Consider the following 14,813-nt stretch of genomic DNA (forward strand, 5'->3'; position numbering starts at 1 on the left):
GGCATATTTGGCCGCGATTCGAATCGACGCATTAACGTCCCCCAATTCGCCTCGCTCATTGTTCTCGAGAATCGGGAAACCGAAGCGCCGATTATCCGGCCCAATCGCGAATTGGACGATCGACCATCGCTGTTATGGGTGCGGTTTAACGCGTCGCCATACGTATTTCCTTTTTGGCTTCGAAAGGGGAAGAAATCGTAGGAGGATCGTTTATATCGGCGGTGACGAACACAGCGGCGCGGCTTGATTTAATCCCGCGCGGCACATCCGATTTACAGGGGATGCATTACGTCGAATTTCGTTCGTTAAGGTAAACATAATTACTGAGATTCCGCGGTTACGTAATTGGACGAGAATATATCCCAACACGGGGGGAGGCTTCCTTCGAATTTTGCAATTACATGTCAAACAGCGCGCGTTTATGGATATTTGCATTTACGGGGATGCGAACTGATCGATCGATCCGAGCTTTTTTAATTTTAACGAATAATGGATGGTTTGTAGGATAAATTTGATTGCGAGGAAAGGAACTGATACTTTTATTTTGAAATTTTTTAGTTTCTTTTATTTCCTCGATTGACAACACTTTGCATAATGGTCAATGTTTCTTGATTATCTTCTTCCATCGTTCTGATATAATCGTTTTGAATTCGTTTTGTGTAATAAAAAAAAAAAAAAAAAGAAATATTCGATCTCGTTCGAAATCCAAAATGGGATTTCTTTTTGTTTAAACTATTTCACGGACGAGAAAGCAAACATGTCGAGTGAGTAAAATGAATGCATTATTGAAATATTTCGATTCACTTGACAAAGTTTGTTTAGTGTTGTGATAGAAGTATACGTTTTGATTTTATCTCGATGAAATAAATTGATTTTTTCTTAAATCGAAATGTTTTTTTTAAGATTTGTAAGGAGATATTTTTTTAAGAAAATAGTGAACGATTAATTGCCTATTTCACATTGTCGAGAAAGAAATTTGTATTAGAAATGTATTAAATTTATCAAATTATAATAAAACTAAGGCGTTGAAAGAAACAATTTTTTCATATATTATAAATTTAATAAAAAGAAAAATATCGCAGCCCAACTTGAGCGTGTATTACTTAAAAAATTTATAGAAATGAAATATTTATAAATTTTTAAACAAGTTTTCGAAATAGAAACTACAATATTATACTCGGAATCGATACAAATTTTCACAGTTTGGATCGCTGTTGGAAAGCAGCGGTTATATCTTCATTTCCATACAAAATATCATTTTTTTTTTTTTTTTCAGAAATCATCTTTATCTATCATCGTCACACCGATATATTTCAAGCGATTTTATTATTTCATTCTAAAATCATCCCTCCCATGCAAATCCCTGTTAACGATTAAAACAGGAATCCAGAGATATTCGCGAAAATAACTTTATCACGTAACAAGCAATACCCTAAATCCGGACACATTTCCCAAAATTATTAAAGTTACACTGGTAATACGATTCGAAAAATGGATATAGCTTGATACATATATATATACACAGCGTGTCTCGTTTATTATGGCTCAAATATTTTCGAACAAAAATTTGCATTTTTATTGCACACGTACAATCCATTATTTTTAACGAAAAAATATTAAGCCACTTATTCGATCGAGTTTAATTTAGAACACATATAATACAACTTAAACTTCATAAAACTTATTTAAATACGTGTCCCGAATTAAATTCCAAATTTGAAAAAAAATTCGTCCCAACCGATTCTATCGTATCGTTTACATTTTTTTCGAGATATCACAAGTCACGAAAAAAACCGGACACTCTGTATACGCGTATATCGTAAATTCGCACGGCAACTGTTCACCATTATACACGGTGGTTTTACGGCAAAATCGTTAAAAATTTCACGGTGGCCGATTTATTTAAAAAAAAAAAAAAAAGAAACGCGAGCGGCGTGGAAATCGAGGGCGACATCTGGCGACGTGGCCGGCCATTTTGTTGTTGCCGCGGATTAATAAGAACGAAAACGTGAAAAGTTTACGATACGGTGCCGTTTCCGGGACACACGAACGTTATTCCATTTACTTAGGATGGCGTGCTGTTTATTTTGCTTTATGATCGAGCCAACAGAGTTGTTAATCCGAGGTGTGACACATATATATATATATAAAATACTATATATATATATATATATATATAATGGTATATACGTAACGAGCTTATACGAAACGCGCAAGAAGTGGCAAGCTTTGGCACTGGTGTGGGTTATTACCTTGCGGAATCAAATCCCTCAGAGGAAACGTGCCCTATGTTAATACAAGCCTGGTAACTCGTTAGCGGTTCATTCTGCGGAAGATTGAAAATTATGTGCCACCAGTTTTACCTGTTCCCTCGTTTCTTCATCGCTTTTATTATCGACGAGAATTAATTTCGATTGTATCGAGCTGATCTAGAATCGAGCAAGAGAATTCGAATGAAAAATAAATTGATCGTCACTTGAATAATCAATGTTCTACTTGTATAGTGACTTAAAGCTGTAATACATGTATGATGTCAGGTATTGATGGATGAAAGAATTGTATCATCTAACAAAAAGAAATCGATTTAACAAAATTAACTAGATAATCCACTTTGTAACATTTAGTTCTTTTTATTCAATTTGTAATATTTAAATTATTAAAATTTGTTCCAAATGTGAAACGATCGAATTTTTAACATATATATATTTTAATGAGACAATAAACAGAATTTATAAAAATGAAATAATTTTACATGGAACAACATAATAAATTAATTGAATTCACATACGAGACGTTTTCAATTAAAAACAATATAATCATTCATTCGGTGAGTAGTTCAGTTTCATTTATCTCTTTAAAACGAAACAATGATCTCTTTCACCCTGCTGGACCAATCAGGAATAATTCATATGAACGGGCAAGTATGTATAAAGTTATAACCATAACAAATTAAAAACATTTCCAAGATACTTATAAAAGGATTATTCATGAATTTCAAACGTGTTCAAGTTTCACAAAGGCAATACTGGAAAAAAAGTTGGAAAAATATTCGCTTTCATATAACATTCCACGTCGCTAATGTTTAATTTTCTTTTTTTTTTTCCTTTTATATCTTCTTGTACATGTGCATATACAATTCATACCCCTGTCCCCTGTAATTAACACTCTATCATCCATGAAGTTATGCGACCGGATAGACGACTATTTTATTGATCCGAATTGCCCACTGATAACGATACACTGGCAACGATTACACGACAGACGACAACGTGATGATGTTCCCGGTACGTTGGTCGTGAAATTAATGAAGTGCAAGCTGGTCTAATATAGAGTTATTAATACTGAGATAAGCGAGAATTGATCGGTTTAATATAAAATTATGAGATCGATATTAGATGTTAGATATCAAAGAGAGTGTTCGACAAACATTAATGATATGATACTAATTATCTATTGCCTCTGTTACTTTTTTTTTTTCTTTTTAAATATTCAGCGTTGCAATATGTCTAAAATTTGTTATAATCGATTCTTACTGAATTGTCTTTCCTACAAGAGAATTTTAAAAAGAAAAGTAGATATGATTTTGTTTATTTTGTTTATGAAATCATTACATTTTATTTCTCAGAATAAAAAAATTATCGATAATTTCTCTGTAAATTAACGAAGTTTTCTTAATAATTATTCTTGAATTTTCCATTCCGAATTTTCGATCCGAATCAAGTTATTAGAATCTCAATCACAGTTTTATATTTAAAAAAATTTAAACAAAATTGTAAATCAATCCTTAATAAAGTAAGATTTCGTTAAAAAATTCTTGATACAATTTTCTGACAATCTTTTCTTTAATGAAAGTAGTACGACAATACCATATAGCCGTCCTAGTTCTTAATTGTTTTGTTAACTATTTTACAAACTGAGAAAACAGAGTTTAAAGTTTATAGAGTTTTATATAAAACTTAAGGCAAGAAAGTTATGAAATAATCATAATTCTATTCCACATTTCTTCTACTCACGTAGACTCGACGTAACACATGATTGGCATTTGGGGATACAAACATTGAGAAAGAAAACTTTGAGGTTAGAATTTAAAAGAATTGAACACTAGTTGAATTATTTTTAAAATTAAATCATATCATATTAAGAGTTAAAAAATTTTAACGCAATATTTAAAATATTATTAATATAAAAGGGACACGATAATATTTTATTCTTAAATAAAGGCTGTGATAAATCAAATATGAATTGTCAGAATCGAAGAGAAATATTACTTAATAAATAAATATTATAAATTAAATTATCATGAGAAATATCGAACGAAAAAAATATTTAATATTTTGCATTTTGCCTTCTTTTACACCCTCGACAGCAAATTTCCTGAAGAAAAAAATCTTAGTAAAATAATATTTTAATAAACTTATCTTCCTTCTTTCCCCATTCTCTTTACAGTATTTCAGAAAAGCTGATTTCCTTTTTTGTCTTCTATCCTTCCTCTCTCGAACGAAGTGATCCCATACATGTTTCATAAGATTTAGGTCAGAGCTCTATCGAATACACCATTTTCAAGAAATTTGTGGACTTGAAAAAGTGGTAAATCAGCAACATCTTAGAAGAGAAATATTTAAAGATTCGCCCGTGATGAAATGGCGAAAATGCAAATATTCTAAGAAGAGGGAGAAGTGGAAAATGTTATACGGCCAAAAAAACTCGGTATATATCAAATGCAAAACTAACAAAATCCACTGATTACAGAAGTTCTCGTTGTTAAGTACACGGCTGGTGAATTCTTTATAGGGAGGCTCAAGTGTATAGGCGCGCACACATTACTATTAGTGACTTAATTGTAACCTCGTGTGTGTACATAAAAGCAAGCTAATCTGGGAAAGCATGGCTGACAGTGTTAATTTCAGATGATAGATACCGAGAGTCTAGGTGCAATGCAAATGAGCCTCACGCGATAGCTTTGTAGGCATGCAAACTTTGCATCGTTGCCTGTATTTACTATTAGAAGCCCTCTGTCTTCCTTCTTCTTTATGTAATTACGTGATAAAATATTGAGACATATAGTGATTTATACATAGATAGTAGAACGTGAATGATCGAATAATAATAGAGATAGATCGATAAAGGATCGAATCGAAATAATAACTGTTATTTGCGTAAAATTTTTTTAATCTATTTTTGCTTTATTTCGATATTGTAAAAATCTTTTTTTGAAATAAAATAATTTTTGTTAAGTCTGTGCTTTGTTAAGATCTTCCATGTTTAATCCTGTACGATTTAAATTCTGGTTAAAGTTTAGAATTATTGAAAAAAGTTTCATAAAATTTGTGATTATTATATTTGGAAAAATGATTAATGTAAAGTTTTATTATCTTTTTTTTTTTTTAAATTTACTGAAGTAAATAATATTACCGCTGAATAGTAATACTAATTTCTAATTAATAAGAAAAATAGAAGATTAAATATAAATGTAAAGGAAATTGTTTAAGAATTTTTGTTTAACTTTATTGAGATAAAATTTTTTTTATACGAAGAATTTTCTACTTTTTTATTTTATTATTATTAGAAATAATAAAAAATTGGACAAGATTTTAGAATCTTTTAGAATTTTATTAAGAAAGAAAAATTTACAAAAATTCGTTACGAATCTTTCGAGTACGATAAATTAATTATTAATTCGTCAAAGTAGAAATTTCGAAGAAGTTACTAACTCGATAAATTTAATATTAACTTAATAACTTCGAAGAAGTTCCTACAGTCTTCATTTCGTATATTTGTTTTATACATTTATGTATTTATAATGATTAACTGTAAATGTTTTAATTATATATATTGCATATTCTCCTGTTTTATTTTCAAATCAAATAAATTGTTAATTTATGTAAATTGGAAATTTTATACACAAAAAATTTTTTTACATTCTACGTGTGTAAAAAACCTAAAGAGAAAAAAATTACTTAAATTAATTTAATCACTTGAATTAATTATTTAAATTGATACAAATTAGTTATTTAAATTAATAATTAACATCTCTAGAATATTTTATTTAATAATAATATGAACATTCTATAATTTGACATGTCTTTAAATGGATAAACGTGATAAAATATTCACATTTCAATGTATAGTCCTCGATTTCTATTTTTAACAATTTTTTAAAAAATATATAAATATTATTCATCAAGCAACATAGTTGAATAATAGTATTATAATGTCTAAATATTATAATATATCTACATTGCTAAATTTTATTGAAAATTTTTCATCTCTTTTCAAAATAGTATATTTAGATCTATATATTTAAAATCAACTTTGAAGAATAAAAATTCCAACATATAAAAAAATATCGTTATATATATTTAGTTATTAATAACTATTATTAACTGATTTTTATGCAAATTTTGAATATAGACTTGTAAATTGTTTTAGTATTTTGATAAAAAAATAAAATTTTGAAATTTGAAAGAAATAAAAATTTGATAAAATCAAAAGAAAATGCAATACCATTATAGAATAAAAAATTTTGTATTCCAAATGAAAGTAACAAAAAATAAAATAAATAAAAATAAATTAAAAATAAATTAAAAACATAAAAAACACGATTAACAATCTCAAACTCAAAGGAATTAAAAATTCAAAATCAAATTTGTGTATATGAAAAAATATAAGGATCGAATGAAATAAAATATCCTTCGCACGCGTTGTTACCCAAAGAAATTAAACGAGATATAAAATAAAATAAAAAAAAAAAAACTTATCATTCGAATAATTAGCCGAAAGTACGAGAGTTCATCACGATAATGTCCAATTCCTTTGCGAGCACAGTTATAATTCAAAACTGTTCCGGAGCATAATATTACACATTGCAATATATTATGCCTAGTATTATCTAATTATAACGCGGGACAACCGGGTTATTTCTCGATTAGTAAACATAAGTTTCCACGGGGGTGGCTTCTAGTCATCGTTGCTCCTCTGCACTTTATACGATATTAACGCGTGCGGTAAGTCAGTATCGCTTAGGTCCGCGTAGCAGGAAACGCTGCACATGCTGATTTTGATCAGTTCGACCAGGGCACGGAATATTCGTTACGCCGGAAATTATGGGGTAGCGCCTTGGGAACGTGAAATTATGATCCTGAGAACGAGGCTATAGAATTGCATGTATGGTAATTTTGACATAGACGCTCTTTATTGGGCCACGCTCTGAAAAATATTTATTTCGAATGTTCGAGAGAAAAAAAAAAAAAAAAGGGACGGGCACGCGAGCGATATCCGGATCTTGGACATTGATGGAAAAGGGAGCACAGTTAAGTATTTCGTTATTTTAGAAATGGTGAAAGTGGAAACTGATATATATTTTGATATATGATTTATATGTGATAAGGAAAAATGTAATTTTACACGACGATATAATAATTATTTTATTTTTAAATAGGGAGAGTCAGATAGATTAGTGAGGATTGGTTTTATAAATTTTATATGTTAAAGTATCATACGATTATTAGAATTTGTCGAAAAAATATATTTTTTTTATATTCATATGGATTTTCAAAAGTTTGGACGATAAAAAAATAATTATTTTTTAAACGAGGATCAAATAAATTTGAAAAAAGAGCATTTTTAAACATTGATTTTTCAATATTATATAACAATTAATGAATTACTAATTGAAATAATAATAATTTTTAAGATATTACTTTATGTGTTTACAAATTTGTATTAATTTCAAATATAATTTTTTAAACGAAGATTATTTAATAAAAAGAAACAGAGGATAATAAGAGGAAAAATAAGTTACATTAAGAATAAATCTTTTTTATTTTCTTTATTAATAAATGAATATTAATTTCTTATTTATTCCATGATAAATAAATAAAAATTTTAAGATCGCAATTGCTCGATGAACACAATTTTATGAAAATAATATTCAAATATTTCATGTGGCATGTATGATGAAGATAAAATTTATTTCAATTTAATCATTTAAAATCCATATTAAAAGATATATAAATGACTTATTACACATTTATAAAATTAAATGTTTAAAATAATATTTTAATCAAGCATGGATATTTTGAAGAATTTTCAAATTAAATTATTTTAAAATTATCCTTTATATAGTTATCGGAGAAATAATTTATTACTGAAATAACACAAATATTTCATGAAATATTTTATACAAGTATATTAATGTATTTGCAATTAAATAATTTATTTTTCATATCATTTATGTTCTTCAATACTTATTTCGAATATTATTTCAGGAATAAATTTTCAATTCTTCGATTTATCATTTCACCAAATATTCAGTTTGTCTCAAATTCAATCAATCGGAAGTAAATAAAGAACATGACATCAAACGAAATAAATTTCACGTGTATGGTTTTAATTAACGAACAAGTTACCATGTCAAATAGTTTTAATTTTTAATCTTTCGAAGAAAATATTTTTCTACAAGTTTTTTCTTTCTTATTTCAACCAATTATTATCCACAAATTGGATACTACTTAAATTTCACAACAATACAAATTCTTTTATTCCTATTTTAAATTTAAACAAATCGATCTCTAACAATAACTAACAGACGACTTACGATAACAAATAATCCACGATAACGATCAAATTCCATTTAACATTTGATATCGATATTAATTTGCATAACGTAAACCAATCCATTTCACCGAGCCATTGTACCAATCCCATACCTGGAATATAAATCGATTACCCTTTATACGAGTTAATTTGCCCGAGGAACGCGCAATACACGCTCGAACAGCTTTAGAAAACCGTGTGATTCGATCGTCTCCTTCGCCATTTCCATTTCGAGGGGTCTGTCAAAGAGAAATCGAGACGAGAAAAAGTCAAGGAAAATAAGGAAATTGGTTGAAGAAGAGAGAGAGAGAGAGAGAGAGCGAGATAGGGAGAAAGGCAGAAAAAGAAACAACATGCATATACGATTGAAGTGAAGAGTGAATGAGAGAAGCGGAAAGGTGGCGCTCGAATAGGTTAAACTGGAATTTCGGGTCAGTCGTCTATGCGACAAACAGGGAGCGTGCAAACACGTGCTGATTTATGGGTCAGACTAGCGTCGAATGGAGTGGAAAGAGCCGAGAAAGAAGGAGAGGAGTAAAAAGCGAGCGCGTGAAAATACCGGTAGGAAAGAGAAAGGGCTAATTAATTGCCATAGCGGTGCTGAAAAATGCGCAGGTGCGCCTAACCTCCTCTTTCTCTCTATTTCTATCCTTTTCTCGCACACTCCCCTCCCTTGTTCCCCCCTAGTCCTTGCTCTTTCTCACTTTCGTACCGAGCGTCGGTACTAACAGCCGGTTCTCGCTGCAGCAATGGTTGAACATGGATAGGTACATGCATACATATGTGCTCGATAACAAATACGGAAATACTCGCAACTGTTCGATCGATCAGGATATAAATGCCTCGAATTCGCAGATTTCGAGATCCGGGCGTGCGAGTGAAATCTAATAATCGTATCTCGAAAACGGTTGAGCATATTATTCCCGTGGAATAAGTTATCGAGTTATTTTCTTTCGAGGCTTTTCTACTTGCTAACATTAGAATTATTGGTTCGTAACGATCTAAATATTTTCATATCAGTATATTCTGTTATATAATTTAAATGTGTGTGAGAAAAAGGTATAGTATTTAAACGTAAATAAGTTGTTTAAAAGATTCAAGATTAAAAACTTGTAATAAGAAAATATGAAATTCTTTATTTTATTTCAATTTTGAACAAAGTAATATCTATTCTTTTATTTCATAATGATAATAAAATGTTTAAATTTATTTTTAAAAAATAATCAATTAAAGCTAATATAGATATAATAAGGAACAAAAAATTTTTGTATACTAGTCTTGGAAAGAAATTCATTTATTTTAAAAATTTTATTTTTTGATAAATGATTGATTTTTTAATAATAATTTTATAAAGATAACAGACCATTATTATATATATCATTATAATCAAAATCCTTGAATTAACTAAATTTCTTGCAATATAACGTACGAAAACTTTTATTTCTCTTTCGTTATATCGAAGTCAAAATTAAGCCAATCTAACTTGTGTTGCCTAGGTGCAATATGGTTCGTTAAAGTCAGTTCGTTTATATTAAACAACTCTTGTTCGGTCAAGTAGATTGATCGACCTCAAATTATTCAAAATCGCCTCCGTGTAAACTGAGTTTCAATCGGGTAAAATAAATAACCGGGATTGGGCAATTTAATTTGAAAGTTAATTAATAAAAATATATATATATGTACACTCCATTTCATAATTCAACAATATAAAAGAAAATAGTTTAGATTACAGAAAACAAACGAATAAAATAAAATAAAAACAGGATTTAACTTTATTATTTTATAATTTATAACATTTCTATTACAATGGATTATTTAGAATGCAAATTTTCAAACTACATAATAACAACTTTAAAAAATTGTATACTTTTCCAACGATTTAAAGATTCATCAAAAAATTATAAGTAAAATATTTTTTTTCAATCGTTCAGTGTTAATCATTCAAATGCATAAATACATTTCCAAATAATAAATGTCTCGTCGAAGAAAATAGAGAAATTAAAAGATTCGCACGATATCTTTTCTTTCTTCAGAAAAAAAAAAAAAAGGCAAAAAGTGAGAAGTTTATATCGATCGTTTCCAAATCCTTCGACTCCTTATTTTTCACAAGGATCGCAATATTCACGAGCACGTGTACGTAAAAACCCAGCCGAAATTTGCATACGTCGAGCATACGTACACACTATCGAAAGAATTTCGCGAAACGATGACGCGTGGGTAAGCGAGAAGTGGAAACAAACGAGGATTCTGTCAGCGACGTTTACAGCCTTGGGGAAAAAGTCCGGAAGGCGACGTCTCTGCCAGCTCTCGACCTCTCGACCTCTCGAGAGGTCTTCCAACATTGCCAACGCGCACTGTTGTTCGCCGCCTCGGTGAAAGTATTTCCATAGTTCGCGAAACGTATATTCAGCCTGAAGAGATATCAGCAAACTTTTTGATTTCGTCCCGGCGCCGCGTACTGGGATTAACTCTCGTAAAAGTGCAATTTGTATTCCCGCTAGAAAATCTTTCCATCCTGTTCCATAACCTTTTTTTCATCCCTTTCAGAAGGAGGTATGTGTGAATATATGTATATATATGGTCAAGCAGTTTCTAAACTCGAGTTTGCCGGCTCCACGAAATTTCTTTCGCGGAGGTAGTTTCAGGCTTTTAAAATGGGTGATAAATAGTGACGCAATAAATGATAAAAGCGTGGCGGACAATGGAGTTTTCTTGCTTGGAGAATTCTAGAACTTTCTGGTTGAGTATATTCCTTCAGCGAAGAATAGTAATTGTGTTAGTAAATAAGATGTTAATGTGTATAATATAACGGAACAAGCGTATCGAAACGACGAGTTTTATATTTTTTTCTTTTTTTTTTTTTACGATTATTGAAAACGAGAAAATGACAAAATTAATATTGTAATTTGTTGAGAAGTGTCATTTATTTCAGTTTCGTGACATTATTATTATTAATGTATAATTATTTTATAGTACGTTTTAGAATGTGAAAAGAAAAATAAATAGATGTAATATTTTTTGTAATTAATTTCAATGAGGATAATTTTGATGAATTAATAAAAATTGTTAATTTTAATATAAATAATATGTGAACAATGTTCACAAAAGAAATTCCAAAAAGTATACACTGTGCAACAATATTATTACCTTTTTTCATTAGTCCATTATTTTCACGAATTAATTAATATATCTTTTTTCTCATTTCCTCAAATGTTAGAATAACAAATAATTAAAACATAAGAAATTAATTTAGAAACAATACCCAAATTAATTTATAAAACCTAATATGAATCTAAATCTCTGAATAAAGAGATATAAATTTTGTTTTAAAATGATTTTTGGTTAAAAATGACTTCAGATTGACAATAAGTGAAAAAGCACTAATTAATCGCAGCGCTAATTGCATAATTAATCGTTAAGATTAATGTTAATAAAAACAGCGATCTCAGTTGTGAAGATCGAAGTTGCTTTTCCGAAGATAGAATTCTTTCGCTTCTCTAAAAAGCGGTCGCCCGTGTGAACATCACAGCAGGAAAGTCGGATGGCGAACAAGATGAGGGTCATGCTAGGTAAGCGAACAAAGAACAAAGACTACAAACTTCCACGTTAATTAATCCGGTTCTTTTTATGGCAGACTTGACTGTGCTTTCTTTAGCTACGCTTTTTCCATCCCAAGAATTCGTTTGAAATCGGCACTTGGCACGGATGATAAATTCTTGTTAAACGGAAGTGAAAAATTAAAAATCCCCGTTTTTATATCAGCATAAATGTATCTGTTATAATTTAATTTAAAAGTGAATTTCTATTATGCGAAATAAAAAATATTCAAATATACTTCTGTCTCTATGAATTAAAAAAATTAATGATGATTTCTTTTTAAACATTTTATCTATTAATTTTTCCTAAATAAAAAATAAATAATTATCGATATTAATAAACACTTATTATAAGTGTTTACATTCGTAATTATTTATAAAATATTCTTTATTCATTCAAGTAAAAATATGGATCAAATTTTCAAACGATTTATCACAATATGCTATCTTTGAAATAACAATCTATTAATTTAATCTATAGTTCATATGTAGATTTATCATTATGCAAATATACTATCTAATACTATCTGGTAAAACAGGTTAGGTATACAGAGACATATGCTTGACATTTTATTTAATTTTTTCTGAAACTGAAGTGTTCATAAATAGATGTGCTATGATAATATGCTCGTTTATAAAAAGCAATTAATCAGTCAATAATATAGCACAACGATTGATCTTTTTCATCAAATGTTTATAGTATTTTATGAACTAATTATCGATCCAAAAAAACCCTTTCTATATTTATCTATTTATTCGAAAATATTCCACAATTTTAAGAAAATGAGACGTAGAAGAATTAATGAAGAATATAAAATAAAATCTCATTGAAAGTTTTTTATTCTGGTACAAGTACTTTCCATAGAAATTTGAAATACGTTTAGAATGAAAAGATATTACTAAAGAAATTTATTTGTATTGGACTAGAATGTGACTAGTAAAATTTTATATATTGTCTTTGTATAAAATCAATTATACAAAAGATGCAATATATTATTGAATCAATGACAAATGTGAATTATATATTGAATTATTTTTTGTAAATGCAAATTTATATTAAACTTGTTAAATTTAGAATATAATTTGAAAGAATGACAAGAAAACTAGGATATTGTAGGTTAAGGATGTTGACTGCACGTATCGTGCAGTGAATTTATAATACATCACCAAAGTTATCGAAAATGAAAGCATGACGTTGCAAGTGTAGATGATTGACAGAAATGTCGATGTTGGAAAACAGTTTTGACATCGAAGCAATATTTTGTCACTAATTTTTTTTTTTTTTTTAGAAATAACGTGTTAGAATTTTAAAAATATTTCTAAATTGTAACATTTGTACTATCACGGTTTATTTTTTGACTGATAGTTAATCATTTTAATTAGATTGCAAATATTTGTGCATTTAAAAATTTAAAAAATTTAAAAGTGTGCAAAATTTATGTAATATTCAAAATATTCAAAATAATCAGAATATAATAGTTGTAAATTTCGAGAGTGAAATAAATTTCTATCTAAATTCCACTTTATTAATCTGTAAAACGATTAATTTTTAAATTTTTCTAACGATTTTTCTTCGATTATTTGATTCCAATATTTTTTCAAAAAAGTTTATTTTATCATTAAACAAAGAAACAAATCGAGGAAATTTAAAAAATATATTTTATTTCTAATATATCTTATCGAAGGTAAACAAAGTAAAATTGTAAAAATTTGATGAAATAAAACTTTCAAAAAAAAAAAAAAAAAGAAAGAAAAGAATAGTAGCAAAATCAAGTAGTAAAAATTGAAAAAAGTTATTAAATGATACAACTATTTTTATTAACAAAAGTAAATGAACGAGATAAATAAAAATACAGTTTACTCTTTTAAAACTATAAAAATTATGAAATATATATTTTGGATATTTTGAATATTTTCTCAAATTATATGCATTTCATAAAATAAAAAAAAATGATAAAATAAAATTTTTCAAAAAATGACAGAAATCAAATAATTAAAATTATTCGATTTTTTTAATACTGTATACAATTTTTCAACTTAAAATTTTTTTTATCAATATAAAACATATAATCATTAAAATAAAAATTCCATCTAATCATAAAATTCCATTGTTAAATTCTACTGTTAAAAATAAAATGCACGTTATTCTTTTATTTCGAACGATACTTTTTAAATAGCTTATTTCACCAGAAGAAATTTAATGAAATATTTTACGCTATAGTAATATATAGATAGCGCACGTGTGCTATAGTACCAACTTTCGAAAAAGAAAAAACGAGCGTATCGTAGGAACTATAAATGAAATGCAGGCTGCTAAAGACAGCTGCAGTGCGGTGTTTACTTGTATCGCTGTGCACTAGACTGGTTAACTGTTGTTTTTGTTAATTTATTTTTCATGGAGAACGGAATTCGCTGGTACAGTCTCATATCTTTAAATAAGTAAGCAAATTAGGTAAACAATGCTGCAGAAGATTTCTATAATTACTAATTTCTCCTTTTACATAAATATATATATTATGTACACTTTATGTATATTTAGACGCTTTTTTTATCGTTGAATACAAGCATGGAGTTACATCATAGGAATTAACGCTTTTACCTCATTTACATATTGTTAATTAA

General features: G+C 28.4%; 1 long non-coding RNA gene across 1 annotated transcript; it reads left to right on the plus strand.

Moving 5' to 3' along the window:
* Positions 1-8,995: 8,995 nt before the first annotated feature.
* On the plus strand, positions 8,996-12,429 carry LOC147656486 (uncharacterized). Its single transcript, XR_015294351.1, has 3 exons — positions 8,996-9,210; positions 12,036-12,164; positions 12,230-12,429. It is a non-coding gene; the product is annotated as an uncharacterized LOC147656486 (long non-coding RNA).
* Positions 12,430-14,813: the final 2,384 nt, after the last annotated feature.

Source organism: Apis florea, unplaced genomic scaffold, assembly GCF_048593485.1.
Source record: "Apis florea isolate Af1SG1 unplaced genomic scaffold, ASM4859348v1 contig_3756_pilon, whole genome shotgun sequence".
Lineage (NCBI taxonomy): Eukaryota > Metazoa > Arthropoda > Insecta > Hymenoptera > Apidae > Apis > Apis florea.